The sequence below is a fragment of the Gymnogyps californianus genome, chromosome 7 (genome assembly GCF_018139145.2).
Source record: "Gymnogyps californianus isolate 813 chromosome 7, ASM1813914v2, whole genome shotgun sequence".
Taxonomy (NCBI): Eukaryota; Metazoa; Chordata; class Aves; order Accipitriformes; family Cathartidae; genus Gymnogyps; species Gymnogyps californianus.
The window spans coordinates 19,903,421-19,920,759 of NC_059477.1; the positions used below are offsets into that span (position 1 = coordinate 19,903,421).

The 17,339-nt window shown below is 44.2% G+C and overlaps 1 protein-coding gene across 1 annotated transcript in view; it reads left to right on the forward strand.

The window, feature by feature from the left end:
- Window positions 1-17,339, forward strand: part of WIPF1 (WAS/WASL interacting protein family member 1) — a 53,807-nt gene continuing 36,468 nt past the window's right edge. The window contains 1 exon segment of the mRNA XM_050900236.1: window positions 1-58. The gene's annotated coding sequence lies outside the window, so the exon portion shown is untranslated.

Consider the following 17,339-nt stretch of genomic DNA (forward strand, 5'->3'; position numbering starts at 1 on the left):
GCTGGAGCGCCGGCGGGAGCTGCCGTCCCCTCCCGCCCCGTAGCCTGCCCGGAGCGCGGTAAGGGGGCGCGGGGCTGGCGGCGCCCGGGGGGAGGCGGACGGGGCTTCGCTTCCCGCTCCCGGCGGGGGGGTGTCTGTGCGGGACGGGCAGGGCAGGGCCCCGGTGGCGGCGGCCGCGCTGGGGCGGTTCGGCACCCCCCGGCCCCGCGGGGCGAGCGCCCTGCGGGTACAAGGGTCGGGGCGGCCGGCGGGGCGGCGTCGGCGGCTGCCCCTGCCCCGGGAGCCGAGTCTCGCTTCGTGCCTGTTTTCTCTTTCTCTCTTTTCTTCCAGACTGCTCTGTCTCGGGCTGGGACGCGCTCCTCCTGCCTTCCGAAGCCGTGCTCGCGGGGCTGGGATCCCTCCCTGCTTCCCCCTCGCTTTCCCACTTTCCCCGGGGTTGGGTGCGTGCCCGGGATGGAGAATGGCGTTAGCCTCCGGGCGCCGCCCCCGGTCCCTCTTGGCAGCTCAGACCGTGCCTCTGCCCGGACCTCCAAGGAGGTGGCTGGTGGCATCCGTGTCCATCCCTGCTGTGGTACAGCCAAGGCTGTGAAATCCCAGCTGGCGTGGCAGGGTGGGGAGAGCCATACTGGGGCCGTGGCACACACTGCTGCTCGCACGTGTGGCACCCAAGCAGGGTGCCATTATGGTTGCTCACTCACGCAGGTGTTTGCATTGCAGCCTTCCTCCCTCAAGTGCTTTCATCTGCAGCACATGTTGAGGTGAACCTTGTAGTTAGGCTTTATGGTGGAGGCAACCAAAGCAGGTCTCTGCCCTCCGAGCTGGCTCTTGGGGGCTTTTTGAAGGAGTCAAGTTTGGGAACCTCAAGTAAACAGTCTTAAAGTTTTAGCTTGTCTTGCCCTTTGTTTGCCTCTGCTACTCTAATGGCTGTGCTTCATCTTTTAAAAAACACAGGACTGTATCCCTTCTCTGAGAGTAGGTGTTCTTCAGCTGCTACCACACACCCTGCTCAGGCCTTATTTAAAACAAAAGTGATACAGCACTTGTCTCTGGCACTAAGGTGTGCTTGTTCAGGAACCCACCATGAGATACTTCTAAATTGCTTTTTTATTCTTCAAGTGCTTCCTCAAAGAGAGGGCTGTAATAAGCAGCTGTTCTCAGTTGTCTTGACCTCCAGCGGATGGGCAGTGTGTTTTGCTCCTTGTTCACACCCTTTTTCACTCTCTTTCTACTTTTCTCTCTGTTTCTTCTGTCCATTAGCTCCTCCAAGCCCAATTTGGAAGCACAGTGTGGAGGCCCAAGAGGCCATGTGAAAAAGAGGTCCTCTCAGAGTCTGTTTGGCCTCTGTGCGTTACCCACAGTGTGCCCCACGTGGGAGCCTTGCCTTCAATAAAGGCAGGAGGGATGGCAGTGCTGGTGTGGAGGGACCTGCTGTGGCAGCGCACCTTTCCGAGTGCTGTGAAGCACAAGGCAGGCTGAGCTGGTGTGTACTTTCCTCTCTGCCGGAGTGGGCGAGGGGAAGGAGCATGCAAGGAGGAAATACAGCTGTTCCAGAGCACTTCTGCCCTCTGTGTAGCGGGAGCACGTGAGGGGAGCACAGGCGCAGAAAGGGAGAGTCAGGAAAAGAGCATGAGAGAGAATCGGGGGGGACAGAGGAAAGCTACAAATGGAGAGGAAGAGCTTTTTATATGTGCACAAATGTTGTTTAAAGATCTGTTTAGCTAGGGCAAGAGCAAATATCCTAAAAATACAAGATTGTATCTCTTGAGTCCCTGTTATTGTTCCTCCAGAAAGCGCTGCTTTTCATTCCTCAAGTATTATGTGTGTCTTTCTGCCTCACTCTTCTAGGCTCTTCAGCATCCCCTGACCTCAAGCTGAGCAGGACATTGCCCTTGGCATCTGCCTGTCAAATGTGTAGTTCTCCATGTTGTACATGAAACAATTATTTCCATAGTTGGTTAAGGCAAGTTTCCGAGGAATGTGAAGCGAGAAGCACGCCAGTTCCTGTGGTTGGCCTTGACTGGAGTGTGAGCTCTTTGGGGCAGGGGCTGTGCCCTGGAGGCTGTGGTTACTCTACACGTTGCCCTTGGCAGCTTAGGGATTTCGGCCTCCCCTCCTGTCCCTCCCACCCCTCTCTTATCTCTTATTGCTGGTCACCTGTTCCTCCCCCTGTGCTGCAGCTCGTTCAGCCTCTCCCAGTTGTCCGTGGGGTTGTGCTGTAAACTGAATTGCTGAAAGGTTCAGCAATCTGGCTTAAAAATATCTAGAAAAGGAGAGAGGGGAGGAGGAGCAGCTACTCCCTCTGTCTGTACAGAAGTCCCCTATCAGCCCTGTGCTGCCTCTCCCCTGCCGCCTCCTTTGAGATCACTCACCCCAGCAAATGGAATTAAAACAGTTGAAGCTCTCTAGCTGTGTCCTAACTTCTGCTGCCACCTTAGTATTTCTACTGAAATTACACTTTTAACTTTCTACAGCATTAGTTTACTCTCTGAATGGCATCAGATAGCAAGGTGCTGTCTTTGGGGGCTGCATTGCTACAAGACTATTAGACCTTTCTCTCTCTCTTTTTTTTTTTTTTTTTTTTAAGAGAAACCCAGAGTAATCACAAAATTGCATCCGGGCTTCAGTGCTTTTACTCATGCAGTAGAGTCAGAATTGAAAGTGTGCATCTTGAAAAAGGTATTGGCCATAGAAGGAGCAATTTCCCACCTGTGACAGCAAGTATGACCTTTACATCTGATGACCTCCAGACCCTTGTCAGTGGAGAGGCCACTGAGACGCACAAGCAATGCTAATCCCTTTGTGAAGGGAACACACTGCAGTACTGCTCTCCATTACCTACAGTGCATAAAGTTCTAACAGCTATTAGTTTTCTGCCTTGCTTGTACAAACACCAAGATTTTTTTGGAGGGAGAAAAGAGTGTCTGTTGGTGGTGTCTGACAAATGTGACATGAGGACAGGAATTCATAGGTTTCCTTTGGAGGCATGTATATTGTTCTTGGTGTACATATACAATTTAGTAAAATTTCTTTATGCAGCAGCCTTTAGAAATGTTCTGTGCTTTTAGCTACATTGAATCTCCATCTGGATAATGGACTTATGTATGGAAACCATGAGAAATAGCGATGCAACAGAGAGGGGAGGATTTCTTTAAAGTTTATGCTTTTGCCAAGGTAAACATATCTTAATTGTGGCTTCTTCACAACAATGAAGTGTTATCAAAATTCAAATCTAATTAAATGCTTTTGTATTCTTTCTACTGACTTCTCTTATTCTTGGCTCTAATATGGACACTTTCTCCTTTTCTTCGTGTGGTGCACTCTTAACACTTGGTCTGTTGGATCCCTTATAAAAAGGGACTGTCAAGTATCTTGGTTCAAAATCCATGGTGCCAGCTGTATTTGAATAGGGGTGGGGAGAGCTTTCTTTATTTGGGGAGATAGTTAAGTTTTGGGTTGGTAGAACAGATCTTGGTAGTACCAAAGATGAGGATACTGGAAGCGGCCACAAATCTTCAAGGCAGCTGTCCGTTCTGTGTGCTGTTGGGTGTGCAGTTAACATCTACTTGTTGTTTAGCTCCTTACTTCAAAGATGTACGTGAAAATCTGTCTGTTATTGAATAATAACTGCTGAACTGTTAGTTGGCAAATAGCCCAGAAAAGGGATTATTAAAAACTAAATTTAATAAAGAGGTCTAGAATCATGCTTTGGTAGAAGGTTTCATTTAAAATATTTTGGACATTTGTTGTGACCAGTATGATAGCAGTGTAGTGCTCTCATGTAGCACCAGCTACGCGTATGCATATGTCTAGATATCTGAAGAGGAGGAAGGGGAAGAAAATCAATTAAATGTTTACTAAGTTAGTACTCTGTGATTCTCTGCAAGCACTACGCCACTGCTGCGGAGTTGTAAGTGAAATCTGAATCATGAAAAGATTATTTTTTTCAGTGGAAATAACCCTGAACATCAGGGCTCTGAAAGATACTGCAGCCGCTCTTCAGCCTTGCAGGCATGCAAGTCTGAAAGAGCAGCTGTCCTTGGGCCTCATCCAACGCGGCTCACAGTGTCTCTAAGGCTGGAGATGCAAGTGGCGAGGGAGCAGTTTCATCTAAATCTGAGAGATCAAAGGAGTTCAGAATAGAAAGTTTTTCCTTATTCCTGGAAGGAGATAAACGGGAAGCACAAGGAGTAGTTAGAGAGTCTGTTTTGTAACGCTTAACTCTGCTGTAACCTCGTTAGTGTTCTTCTACACTTGGTTCCAATTACACATAAGCACACTTTGGAGTTAAAATGTATAATTTTGTAACTCCTTAAACTACTAATGTTGCAGAAGTAAAAGTTCCTAAGATTTAAGCTGTTGATGTGGCACCCCTCATCTTTAATCTTCGGTGTGTGTGTGTAGCTCCTGCCATTTCCTTCCTGGGACTAAGTCCATGTGAGGGGCCCCCCTGTCCTCCAGTGCATGTTTTCATGAGAGGGCTCTTCTCGTTTGAGCTAAACTTGAATGCATATCTCCTGCTGAAGAAACTACAGGATATTCTTTAATGGGAAGTAATACAGAGGTTAAAATAAATGCTCTTAGCAGCGTCAGCGAGCCCAAAATAGCTTGTTTATGTTTCTCTTGTGATAACTTCAGGAAGTGGGGTGATTCCCTCTTCCTCCCTCTCTTTAATATTTTTGGTGAATGCTGTGCTTGAGTGCTGAAATCCTATTGCCATGAAGAGCAGGCAGCATGGAGCAGGCTTCTCTGAATTTTCCTGGATCCTGACTTAACAGGACCAGAAGTGAGCCCTAAGAAAATTGCATTCCTCAGGTTATTGTACTGCTTCCTACGAAAATTGCCAGTAAGGTCCTCGGTGGTGAGGGTGGCTAACCACTGAAACTGGTTGTCCAGAGAGATTGTGGAGTCTCTGTCCTTGGAGATTGTCCAGTCCATTTTTTAGACTAAGCCCAGGCAGTCTGCTTTAAGCCAGGTTAGCCCTGCTCTGAACTAGATGAGATCCAGCAGTTCCTTCCAGCTGGTTGTATGCTGTTTCTGCATTACTGGATAAGCATGGCTGCTTGTGTCTGTCCCCAGAACATCTGGGAATAAAAGTGGTCTCAAAACATCCAAAAATGGCCTTGAGAAGTCTGAATAAAGACTTCAAAAACTGGAGTGCACAGAGAAGCATAGTGTGGGGAAGTGACTTTGCCCAAAGTCTCATAGCAGCAGGTCAGTAATAGTGCTGGGAGAGGATCATATATCTCCTGACTGGCAGTCTAGTGCCTTAGTAGCTAAAAGATGTTGTCTTTAAACATAAAACCATCTCCTTTCCCTACTCAACTACTTTCAGATCACTTGGCAACAGAGACTACTTTTACCCTCTGAAAGTTAATTTTTTTTTTTGCTTTGTCTGTTATATTCATAGGGTTTTTAGTACTAAAGAACAGTTTATTGCATTGACTTTTTCAGGAAACACTGAGAACATCAGATCTGGAAAAGAATTTGGTGAAATAAAGAAAAGAGCTGCAAAGGAAATTTTTAGAAAGTGATGTTATTCCCAGTTTGCTGCATAACAATTAATCTCTTATTTTTAAGAGAGGAAAAGAGCAGAGGGAGCTGTATACTGAATCCAAGTTTGAATCTCTCTTTGTTTAAAAAATAAAAATCACTTGAAGAAAACTTTTTAAAATCTGGAAGCTGAGAAGAACACAGATCAGCATTTTGAAGAGTACCATGGAACGAGTTAAGCTGTGAGTTAACTGCATCTGTGTTTCAAATCCAAATGCTACGAACAAGGCACCATTCAGATCTTCAGTTATAAGTTATGCTGAATTCGTTATGCTGTGTGTGTTTGAATTCTGTTGAGAGGAGAAAAAGAAAATCATGGCAGATTAAAAAAAAAATCATTACTCTTGTTTTGGTAGCTTGTTTTTGAAGTGATGAAGCAGGATTCTCCTTTCCCATCTTTTTTTTCTTGTCTAGCACTTATGCAGCTCATCTGCTAATTATTAGCAGCTGTGAAACTATGGAGTTACATAAGCATAACTAAAAGTCAGTGGAGCCTTGCATCATTCAGCAGATCTGTCCATCACTACTTCACCACAATAACAGATCGGTTTTGTAACTCACTTGACACGGGTATCTAAATACTAAGAGGGCATCAGCAGGCATGGAAAGTTGGGAAATCCTTTAAGTCATAGAAATCAGATGGGATAATGTGTTGTGTTGTTGTTGCCACAACCTGTTGTCCAATTATCCATGTGCGTCGCTGTTCTGTGAAGAGAGCTGTGTGTCAGAGTAATGCCCCGTAACAGCTGAGCCTGCCAGCTACATAAAGCTGAATTGTCTGGGCAGCTTTGCTTGGAAGATAGGTATGGGTGCTATGCCTGACTGCAGTGGAAGCAAGACAAGTGTGAGTGCTTGTGAATGCATCCCAAATTAGGCATGCTCTGTGATATGGCCGAATACAACAAACTGTCTTAAACATTAGAAAAGGCGTCTTTGCAATGGGACACGTGTAGACCTGAGAACTTGGGATTTCTTGGCAAGGGAAATACCTGCAGTGCACATGAGAGCATGCTGGCATGGACAGCCCAAGGCTGGCAGGTCCAGACTCTGCCCCAGGTTTATAACACTGGCTCAGCACACTGCAGGATTTGGTTAGCAGCATAAGTTTCTTCCCACCAAATCTTGAAGGTATATAAAACTTAATCTCCTATAGTTCTGAGTATTAAATCATAGATTATGTAATGAATTTTCTGATCCAGAGTGGTTTTGTTTTCAGATTATTTTTTTGTCTTGTCTTCTCTTTTGTTGGTTTAAAGATCTCCATAAGCAAGAGAGACTGTGAAAGGGTGAGTGCAGTGTTATCAAATGTGCAAAATACAATCCTTAAAATACTTGTTCTTGGGAATTAAGAAGGTAAAATGAGTTCCAGCAGATACAGTGTCCCTCCAGACCAGCCTGTGTACCCAGTTGCTCAGAGCTGTGGTGCCCTGACCCCTTTTGCAAGAAGTGAAAGAGGAGTTTGAGCTTCCTTTTTATTTTTTTTCCCCCAACTCTTCTTTTTTTTTCTTTCCTTTTTTCTTTTTTAAAGCAGTGATGTGAACAGTTAAGTTTGAGAGCTGCTGCCCTAGATCTGTGGTGTGTCTGCTATGTCTGCTGGGAACAACAGACAGTGCCTCATTAGCTCACCTCACCAGCAGGCTCTGAAAATGTTGGGACCTTATAGCCACCCTCAAATTACCCTGGTCTCCAAGGAAAGATGTAGGTGCTTGAGGGCAGCTTGCAAGCTCCAGCTGCTGAGGTAGCACTCCAGAGCTGTGAGAGGGTGGCATGAATCAGGAATCTTCCTTTTATGAGTAGCCCAAACAGGATGGTAACTGGTTTTGTAACTAGCATCAGCTAAGTAGCTTTTTAATGGAAAAACATGGATGATGAAAAATATTGGGAGGGGGGAGTGAGAAGGATTGCTTATTCTCCCCCTCACCTCCTACCTGAGGAAATGTTCCTCAGCTAGTAATTCAAGGATACTGCTTTGACACTCTTTTGGATCAATTTAGATTGCAGTTTGGCAAACATGGACAGCATCAGCCATGCAGTACTAAGCTCTACAGTCCTCTCTTCAGTTTACCCCAACTCATCAGTCCTCCCATGGCCATCACATCACTCGCTGCTCTCCTCGTGTCCTGATTTACTCAACATTGACTGACCCACTTTGCCTAATGTATTTCCAAAAGTTTGTTTTTCTGGCATGGAAATGCAAAATAGAGAATTTTCACTCTTACTTTCACATTTGAAACTACTGAAAACAGTTTTTAAAGGAAGTATTAAATGTAAACCATAAAGGGTGCTGTGTGTTGCATGTGTTGTAAGTAAACAAATTACATGCTCATGCACATACGTGAGTTTGCATGACTCAATGTATTGATCTCTTCATATGTATCTCTCTTTGTTCAGATGCTCCTTCTTGTTTTTCATATGGTCATACACCTTGTCTTTGATTTTAAGACCTCTGAAATAGGGAATGCATTCGACCAATGCCCAGTAGAATACGTTTTCTATTTCAATGGGATGAAATGAAAAATCAAATTATAGCAATGTGGTGGTAAGGAAGGTAGACAAGTATGACTTTCAATTGTAGAGAGAATGCTATTCATCTGAGGCCACAGAGGCAACACCTACCAGTATATCATTGTTCCTGTCTGCAGGGTGCATTTTCAAACCACCCCAGACTAATACTACTTTGAAACTGAGAGAAAGGTATTCCTTAAATGTACAACTTTCCCAGTCAATAGTTCTGGTGGTGTCTTGGAACCTGAAACTCTCAAATGGCAGCAGACAGCCCCAAAACTTTGTTTTAATACTAGGCAGCAACAAACCACAAGGAAATAATTGTCCTTTGGACCTTCCTACTGTATTTTCAAAGACAAGTTCTGCATTTGATCTGAATAGGTGGCTTAGGGAGGGACAGAAGACTTGTTTCATGGCACAACTTACTTTAAATAGATTATTCTTAATTGAATTGACTAGTGTCCATTGGGTGTAAATGAAAAACTCATGTTCTTGTCTTGTTTAGTTTTAATTTCAAATAAGATGATGCTTTCCAAAGTGAAGCATCTTATTCTGAAGAGTTGCTCCATACTTATACTTACTTGTCTCCTTAAGTGGAACCAGAGCAATATTTATTTCCTCATTTGTTGGTTATCCTCTTCCTAGCAGCTCTCTGCAGGATCAGTGTCTCCAAGTTTTATTATAGCTCTTTCTTTTTTTCATTTGTGCGACCTTAAAAAAGTGTGCATGCTGACTAGAGTCAAGAGGAAGACAAATTAACTTGAGCTGCTATAGGGAACTAGAAAATTAAGTGTTCCATAACTGACAAACAGCTTGAGATGACTGGACAAGTTCCCTCTTTATTCATTTAAAATGTGCCAGTTGTTTAGCAGAACATCCCTGATAATGCGAGTGAATTGCAGGGTAAAACCCAGTTGGATGTCATCATCTTAAATGAGAACACTGAGGGATTTTGTGCTTCCAAGGGAAAGAACTGTCATTGTTGTCTTCTGGTTTGTGTTACTTTAAATGTTCCCCAAGAAAGTTTCCTCTTAGGAGGAATAATGGAGTTTATAGTTGTTTACAGTTAGAGTGGTATATGACTGCTCTTTTTCACTTAGACTGAAAGCTTTTATTCTTCTCACAAAGATGTTTGTTCACTGTCCACTCACTAATCAATGAGACCGATGAGGCATTAAAGAAATCATGGTAATGATACCACATGGTTTATAATACCACAGCATTTACAGCTTCCAAGGCCTTTGCTCCAGGCCATCTGCTGTGAGGTATGGACAGAAGCAAATGAAAATAGAATGGAAAAATCCTGCAAGAAAGGAAAGTTTTAAAAAAAAAAAAAAAAACCAAAACAAACCCACCAACCAAAAACATAGTGTATTTTCACCTTCTTCCCTTTATATAGAGATAAGGAAGTGTCTCACTGCCATTTCTTAGCTAGGCATGACTTTATGCCCTAGGAAGTGAGAGCAGAAACACACACACACAAAATATCACTCTAGACTAGCAAAAGGGCTGGTAGGTGCAACCCTGGGTCCAGTCCTGCCCTTGATGTAAGGTTACTGTGGGGATCAGTGCTGAGAAGAGACCAGTGGAGCAGGATTGCTCCAGGCAAGGTCAGGACAGCATTTCCCAGGGCTTTCCTCTGGGCTGTTTTCCATTAGGCTTCTGGAGGTGTTCCCTCTGTTCTCTGATGGACACTGCTGGTTATTTTTGGAAATCACCATCCTGAAGGTAGGATCACTCTTTCTTCTGCTTTAAAGCTCCAGTGCCCTTGACATATTTCTTCTAAAGTTTTGGAGGGTCGCTGTGATGTGACTGTACCAGGGAGGAAAAAACCCAGAGTATCTGCAGGCATGTTTGATGCAATAAACCTCAGTTCTTCCCAGTGAAATTGTCACAAATTGCAGTCTCACTTTTCTTTATTTAACTCTGGCATGTTCACGTCCTGGTTTCTTCATTTCTCAACAGAGCACGTGACCCCTGGTATCGCTGTCATTTTCTGTAATGTGCATCAGTGCAGGATCTCGGACCCTGTCACTAAGGAATCCTGTCTAGTATAAGGGCAAGTATAAAATAAGGGATTTTTTAAATAGTTCTTAAGGATGTAATTATGGAAATAGCCTCACGGACAATCAAACATCTTCAGAACTGGAATTCCCAAAAGCAATGCAAGGTGCTGGCTTTGGCATTAGAAGTTGAGAGAACAGTCCTTGTCCCATTTAGCAGCAAAAAGCCCAAAGTTAAATATGTCACAAAGTTTACTTAAATCCAAACTATTAACATCATGAAACCTCAAGTAGGTATAAACAGCCTGTATCACAGCTGGTGTAGCTGAGCCCCCGCTGGCAGCACGTAGCAACAGGGAAGCGGGTGAAGAAACACCTTTAGACTCCTGCAGCGCGTGGGGATGCTTCGAGGTATTGCCGATGAGAGCTGGGGAGCATCGGCTCGCAATTCATCCTCCATGACGGACTGTGCTGGGATGTGCTGGCTCTGCTGGGACGTGGCCCACAGACCAACTGAAAGCATTGGGCTCTACCGAAATGCCCGTGACTAATCTTCTCCCCTCCCCCAGGGGGCTGTGCTGTCGTCTCCCCCTTACTCTGGGGCAGCCATCATTTTTCAGGCTGAGCAGAAGGGTTTTAGGAGGCCCTTGCCGCTTTCTGCTGCGCTGTTCTCTTAGGTCACTGCTGTGGCGCAGCCTCGCAGGGGAGCCAGCCAGCTTTGCTGAATAGTCTAGAAACTGGACTGTAAGGCATTTCTGCTCTGTTAGCAGCAACTTTTCAGACAGCCATGCTTCAAAATACACGGAGCCAGGGTTTTCTGTTGTGCATGGATGACACCCTCAGAGCTGTAAGCCATATACTTAGCTATAAATTTAATTATTCTGTTCTCTACTGAATACCTGGCATTTTGCTATTGGGAGAAGAAAGAAGAAACAAAATGCATGCAGAGTGGGATACAGACAGATGATTACAAGTTCCGTTATATTCTTGTGTGGAACTTCTGCTAAGGAGGGAGACCTGACGCCAAGCTGTTTCGAGCCAGAATATCATACTACTGCCTCCACTCTCAATCTCAACCTGCACATTTGGGGGCTTATCCTGATTGCCAGTTCCCAAACATGTTATGGGAACTTGCATAGCCAAGGCATCAGAAGCCCAGCTCCTTTTATTTGTCTAGCTGTGGGGACGGCAGGGTGTCCCCATATCCTTTTGAGGTAGAGGTGTTGCTTTATGTTCTGCGAGTGCAGTCTCCTGATAACTGACTCAGTTTCAGCAGCTGATGAAACCAGGTTTTGATGATTGGCAATATAGGGCGTTTTATTTCTAGATCAGCAATTTATCTCTAAGCCACATGAGCTGTGACTAAACATTGCTTTCTATCAGGTTTAGCGTGGTCTAAGTGCAATGAGTCGGTAATCCCAGGTCTGCAAGACAAAAGTTCCGGCTCAAACCGGCATTGAATGACTTCCATGCTGAAAGCCATCATGAAGTAGTCAGATTGTGAATGAGGATTGAAACTGTTCCCTGATGGTGAATGAGTGATCCTTTCAGACCAGGGCCAACACTGGGCATAGTGGTGTGAGCAGTCTCGCTTGGATGTGGCCCATGTAGCTACCCCTTACATGCAAGTGAGATGTAGGATCTCTCAACAGGGCTGAATTTTTCATTGTCTAAGGAAACAGAGACCTTTAGTCTCCAAGGCTGTTATCTAGATGCTTTTCATGGACCCTCCAATTCCCTGTTACTTTTTTAACTACTGCTCTCCTAATTCATAGTAATAAACTTTCCTAATTCACAGTAATTGCATATATAATTAAATGAGAATGTGGCATGCAGTAGCTATATGTATTAATATACTGAGCCTCTCTTTCTCCTGTTTATTCTTGGGAGAATATTCTTTTCAATAAATATTAATGCAAGAAAAAACATGATCTGATCTTGCTCACCTTACTCGGGTATAGTTCCAATCAGTATGGGATTGCTGGCAGTTGTACCTAAGCAAGGAATAAAAAATCTCATCCATTATACAGCAGAGAAGCTGCTTCTATTTTATAATCGCCCAGCAAGTATGCACAGACTCCGATCTGTGGCTATATTTGGCATCCAGATATTCCTGATGTGGAATATGCCACCCATGGGAAGAATGCAAGAAATGGACTAAAGTTCCCACTGATTGGGACTTTTTTTTTCCCCTTTAAAAAAAAAAGTAAAAGGGCATGAGCTTTGGATAGGATGCCCCTACTATAAAATGGTGCACAGCTCTTTTGTCTTCAGTGAAATCATGCCAATATATACTCCTGTATTATCCTGCTTGTAGCTAGCTCCCTTTCTATTTTCTACCTAATCACAAGTTTTCAGTCCTTCCAGTATGAAGATTCAGAATGTAAAGGGGAAATAAACTAAGCAGAAGTAAGAGCTTGAAACTGCATGGCCTGTGTCAGATGAAGAATTGCTCTTGTCAATGAATATTGGGTTTGTGGCTTTAAAATGTGTGGATGTTGTGGTAGGTCATGATTTCTAAGGTATAGATTTGTTCAGCTTTGTTCGCATGTACATATATGTATGTGTATATATATGTACACAAATGCTAATGGAAAGTTTGAATATAAAGTATTATTCAGATTTAAGTGTGATCTTTTAAAAACAGTTGAAGTTTTCTACCGAAATAACCAAATATATAGAAATTCTTCATCAAATTGTTCATACCTGAAACTTTAAGACTCATGCTAATAGCTAAAAAAAAATCGCTCAATAATAAATATCTTTTAATATCACCATCATAGCACTGCTCATATATTGAAAAAGGTACTTGAAGACTAGGCATGCCATTGGCAAAGTATAACAAACATTGCTCTAGAAAAACAGCTAGGCAGTTCTTACTGGGCAAAAAGTGTTCAAAGTACTCTTTGGAAAGATAGCATACATTGTTTCTTATGTTGGTGGACCTGTTCAGTAATCCCATATTCTTTGATCAGGTCAAAGAGAAACTGTGTCTCAAGCTTATTGTATAAAAAAGCTACAAACTAAGAAATTAGATTTTATGTGAAATTAAGTGTTGTAAGCAATGTGACCAGCGCCATTCTTTTTAATAAAACTTCCTTTTTGGTTTCTGAGAACATACTAAGGTTATTAGAAATATCTATAATGATATGAAGAGACTTCCACAAAGATAGAGTTCTCCTTTTAGAAATATATCTTATGATACATAATACATGTGCAGTGCAGAACTTTTCTTCAGGAGTCTGTTGATGTCTGTATTATAGGGGCAGGGAGGACAAGTAACTTTCTGAGAGCAAGATGTGCTAGTTCAGCAGTTTTCACTCAAGTCAAGAAATATGTAGGCATTTCTAGGCATGTTACATTTTCTTAGTAAAGGCTTTTATTTATGTGGCTGTCCTCTGAAAGGGTAACCTGTGGCTAAAACCAAGAGTGATAGCTGAAAATGTAATATCTCATACACATGTAGCTGTGTAAAGGGTTTTGTCCCAGAGTTTGTTGGGGGTTTTTTGGTTTGTTGTTTTTTTTTCCATTGGTTTCAGACAGGACTGGAGCAGTGTGAAAACTCTTCATCTTCCACACACACGTGACTACAGAGGGGGAGTTTGCCAGAAAATTTTTGACCATCAGATTTTGTTCACATTCTGGATGAAGGACAAGACAGAGCCTCTGTTTTATCTGGTATGAGTCTCCCACCTCTAAGGAACGTGTTAATATTTCATCATTCTGAAGAAATGTAGTAGGCAACATTAAATATTTACATCTCTCCACGAAGTCACATGGATGCCACCAGGATACCTAGCTCTACATCACACATGCTCTAATTCACCCCAAACACCCACTGTTTACTAATCTTCAGCCCCCGTCTGTGCCGATAATGAGCAAGAGGAAATGGAAACAGCAGGGATTATATGCTACTGAGAAGTCCCAGTTTCCATGCCTGGTTGTAATTCTTTCAACAAATTCTTGCCGACTGCGCTCCTGCTTTGAAGTTTGAACACCTCTGTATTAGTGCTTGGCTCCGGTGATTTGGCAAACAGATTTGGGGGGGGGGGGGTTGTAGTTGTATATTAGCAGCTCCACACAATGGCTTACTCTTGCACTTGCGTGTGTTGTGCCCGCTCGAGGTCAGGAGCAGTACAGATTGTTTTGCCCAATCACTGAGATGTTAATTGCTCGTATTTGCTGGTGACAGGTACCAGATAGAAAACAGTCCCCACCATATCCACTATTCTCTGTGTGCGTGTGTGTATAGTCTTAGCCATATCGGTGAAGGGGGTGAGTTTCCATATAGTGAATAAATAGGGCCCATTCTTATAAGGCAAGAGGTATGTGTGGGTTTTGAATGCTGGGATTCAGCATGCTCCATTAGCCTGGATCACCATGTCCAGTATAATCAAATGTGTGGAGGTAGGGTAGTGCACATTTCTAGTCTAAACCAAAATCATCTCAGAGCCTGTGATTGCCTTTTTATCCCCATAGCACAGGACAGCAAATTATTTGTGTAAATAGCTTTACAGCTGTGTCTATTAACATCCCTGTGTAGCTTATCTGTCAGGCCACTGTGCAACTTGTTATTGCTGCTGGTGTGGTCCTTTATCCATAAATCAAACGCTGTTTGATCTCGTGGTAAGTGAGGGGAAGTCAATTTACGGTCTTAAAAACAACATGTGCCATCTGCAGGGTTACTAGCACATGTCTCCATTAGGAATGAGGTATATGTAAGGAAGAGCTTCAGGTATGCTTTCCACTCACAAGATAAAGAGATGGTTTTGTCTTGTGTATATACGAGCTGAGATACAACATTAGGTACAAGCAGTTGGCTTATCACATAAGATTACTGCCGAAAAGCCTGTTGAGGCTTTGGTCCTCTGGAAGGTGCCAGTCAACAGATTAATCATCTGCGACAAGGATGGAGAAATAAGCGGTTTGTTTAGAGAGGATGGAATTTATCAGGCTTCAGATGTTTCCCTTCATGTCTTAATGGACCGTGGTCAGAGCTGACAGATCCTCAGGTGTCCGTGGTGGCTCAGCAAACCCCGCTGCGTGAGAGCTCTGTGGACACGGTGAGTCCCCCTGGTGTCACGCAGCTGCCTTTGCTGTCCCTGCAGTGCCTTCTCCGTGGCCCCGCTGAAGGGCACGCCGAGGTGCCGCTGCACTCTGAACTTGGCTGGAGCAACACCCTGGGAGGCCGTTTTCCTTGGGCGTAGCTTAAAAGCGGCTGGGAGACTGCTGCGAGTTACCTGCTGGGCGAACAAATTCCTCCCGTCTTGAACAACCCCGAGTATCTGGGGGGATATAAAAGTACATTTGCCCCACCAGCGACTCCAAGCACAGCTCTGGCACGGTCCAATGTACGCGGCTAGATCCTCACACGGTGGTTGACACATTAAAAGTGACTTTGTAAACGTAGCCCCTTCTTAAAACAGAGAGAAATAACCCGTCTGTTGTGAGGGATTCGGGCTGTCTGAAAGCCCCTGGGCGAGCAGCTGGGGGGAGGACAAAGAGGCAGTGTGCTGAGAGCAAACATGGCCACTTCCTGAACTCTTCAACTTCCCCTCAGCGCCTCTGAAGCTCGCGGTCCAGCATATCATGTCTCTGCACGCTTACCGAGGGGAAAATGCTTAAGCTGCATGCGTCTCACAGTGCTCTCAAGTGTCTTCCAGTGTAAATAATACCTTGGCCATTTGGCCCAAAACTTTAAATGGGGGCAGAGCAGGTGCATCTGCGGACATGTGTTTGCACATGCACTCCTGCTACAACCGCAGGAGCTCAGACATGCATGCACAAGTAGGCGTGTGTGCGCCCAAAAAGAGTGATGCAAAAGCATCCATTTTGTGGACTAGTCTTTTTTTCAGTCATGCATGTATTTCCTTTTGTGTGGGTATCCTCTGCCTGTTCACACATAAAATACTTATATCTCTTATTAGATGGGTGTGATTTGTTCAATACTTAGCTGCTGCTCTGTGAAATCCTGTTGTTTGTCACTGCCTCTTTGCCAGAGGTCACTACTCCTGCATCTCTGTGGGTAGGAGGGATCCTTGAAACCACTGCCACGTGTTTTCCAGCGGGATCAGTCACATTACTTTAACGCACCGATAAAAATTATTGGAGCTAATTTGGCTTGTTTGATAGTAGTAAAATTGTGAGCGGTAGTAGGAAGCCCTGAGGCAGCAGATGGGGAGGTAATCCCTGGCTGGTGGTCACCGAGAGCCTGCTCACAACACTGATGTCTTCATCTGGCACAGTTTAATTTAAAAGATGACATTTTTAGTGGAAATCTCTTAATTTGCATAGAAATTACATAGAATGCATCAACCAATGGGCAAAGAAGCAGCTCCCATTGGTTTGCTCTGGGCCTCTCTGTAAACTGTGGTTTTGTGTTACAGCCTGGGTAGCAGCAGAGCCAGCTTCGTGCAAGCAGTGCTCCCCTGCTGCCTGAGACTGAGAAAAAGAAAAAAAAAAACCTAATCGACTTTTGAACACTAGATCCGTTCCTCAATACGGTCCATGGCACAGGCTGTGGAACCACTGTGCCAACATACCTGAAACAGCTGTGGGGTGTGGTGGGAGGACAGCCATAAACAAGTGTTGCTGCTGAAAGCTTTGCATCCCGAATATGCAGCATCACTGTCTGTTTGTTGGCTCTCTTCCTGTCTTCAGGTTCTTCCCACCCACACTTAGGTGCAGCTAAATCCAATCAGTGCCCCAGCACAGATGTTTGCAATCAGTCTCCAGGGGACCTCCTCTGGCTGTGTAACCTCATCCGCCTTCACTAAGTCCTTGCGAGGCTGATCAGTGCCCCAGGCATTGGCTGTTGTTATTTCAGCTCTCACTAAATAAAGGGACATTTAATTGATCTCCGCACCCTCCCTTAGCCTAATTGAAGGGTGGTTAACATGCTCCACAAGGAACACCTTCCAGCAGGAAAGTATCTCCTTGCTGACCCTGGTAAGACCATTCTGCCTCTCCTCTGACGTGGTAGTCTTCAAACTTTATCTCCAGGCTGTGTCAGCATTTCTGGTGTTGGTACCACTTAGGATTAGATTGCTGTTCCAAAATTCACGTGTCTTTAAAAAAAATTCTGCTAAAGCACCACCTATTGACTAATCCTGTAAACATACTCTTCTAATCCAGGACTGTACTGTCCTTCCTTTTGTGACATGTGTTCAGGCCTGTTTGTCCCATCATTAGATGACAATATATGGATGCACACTGCTACAATTGAGAAAAGAACCTCTACTCTTCTGAAGTCATAAAACTATTTTTCATAGGACTCAAACT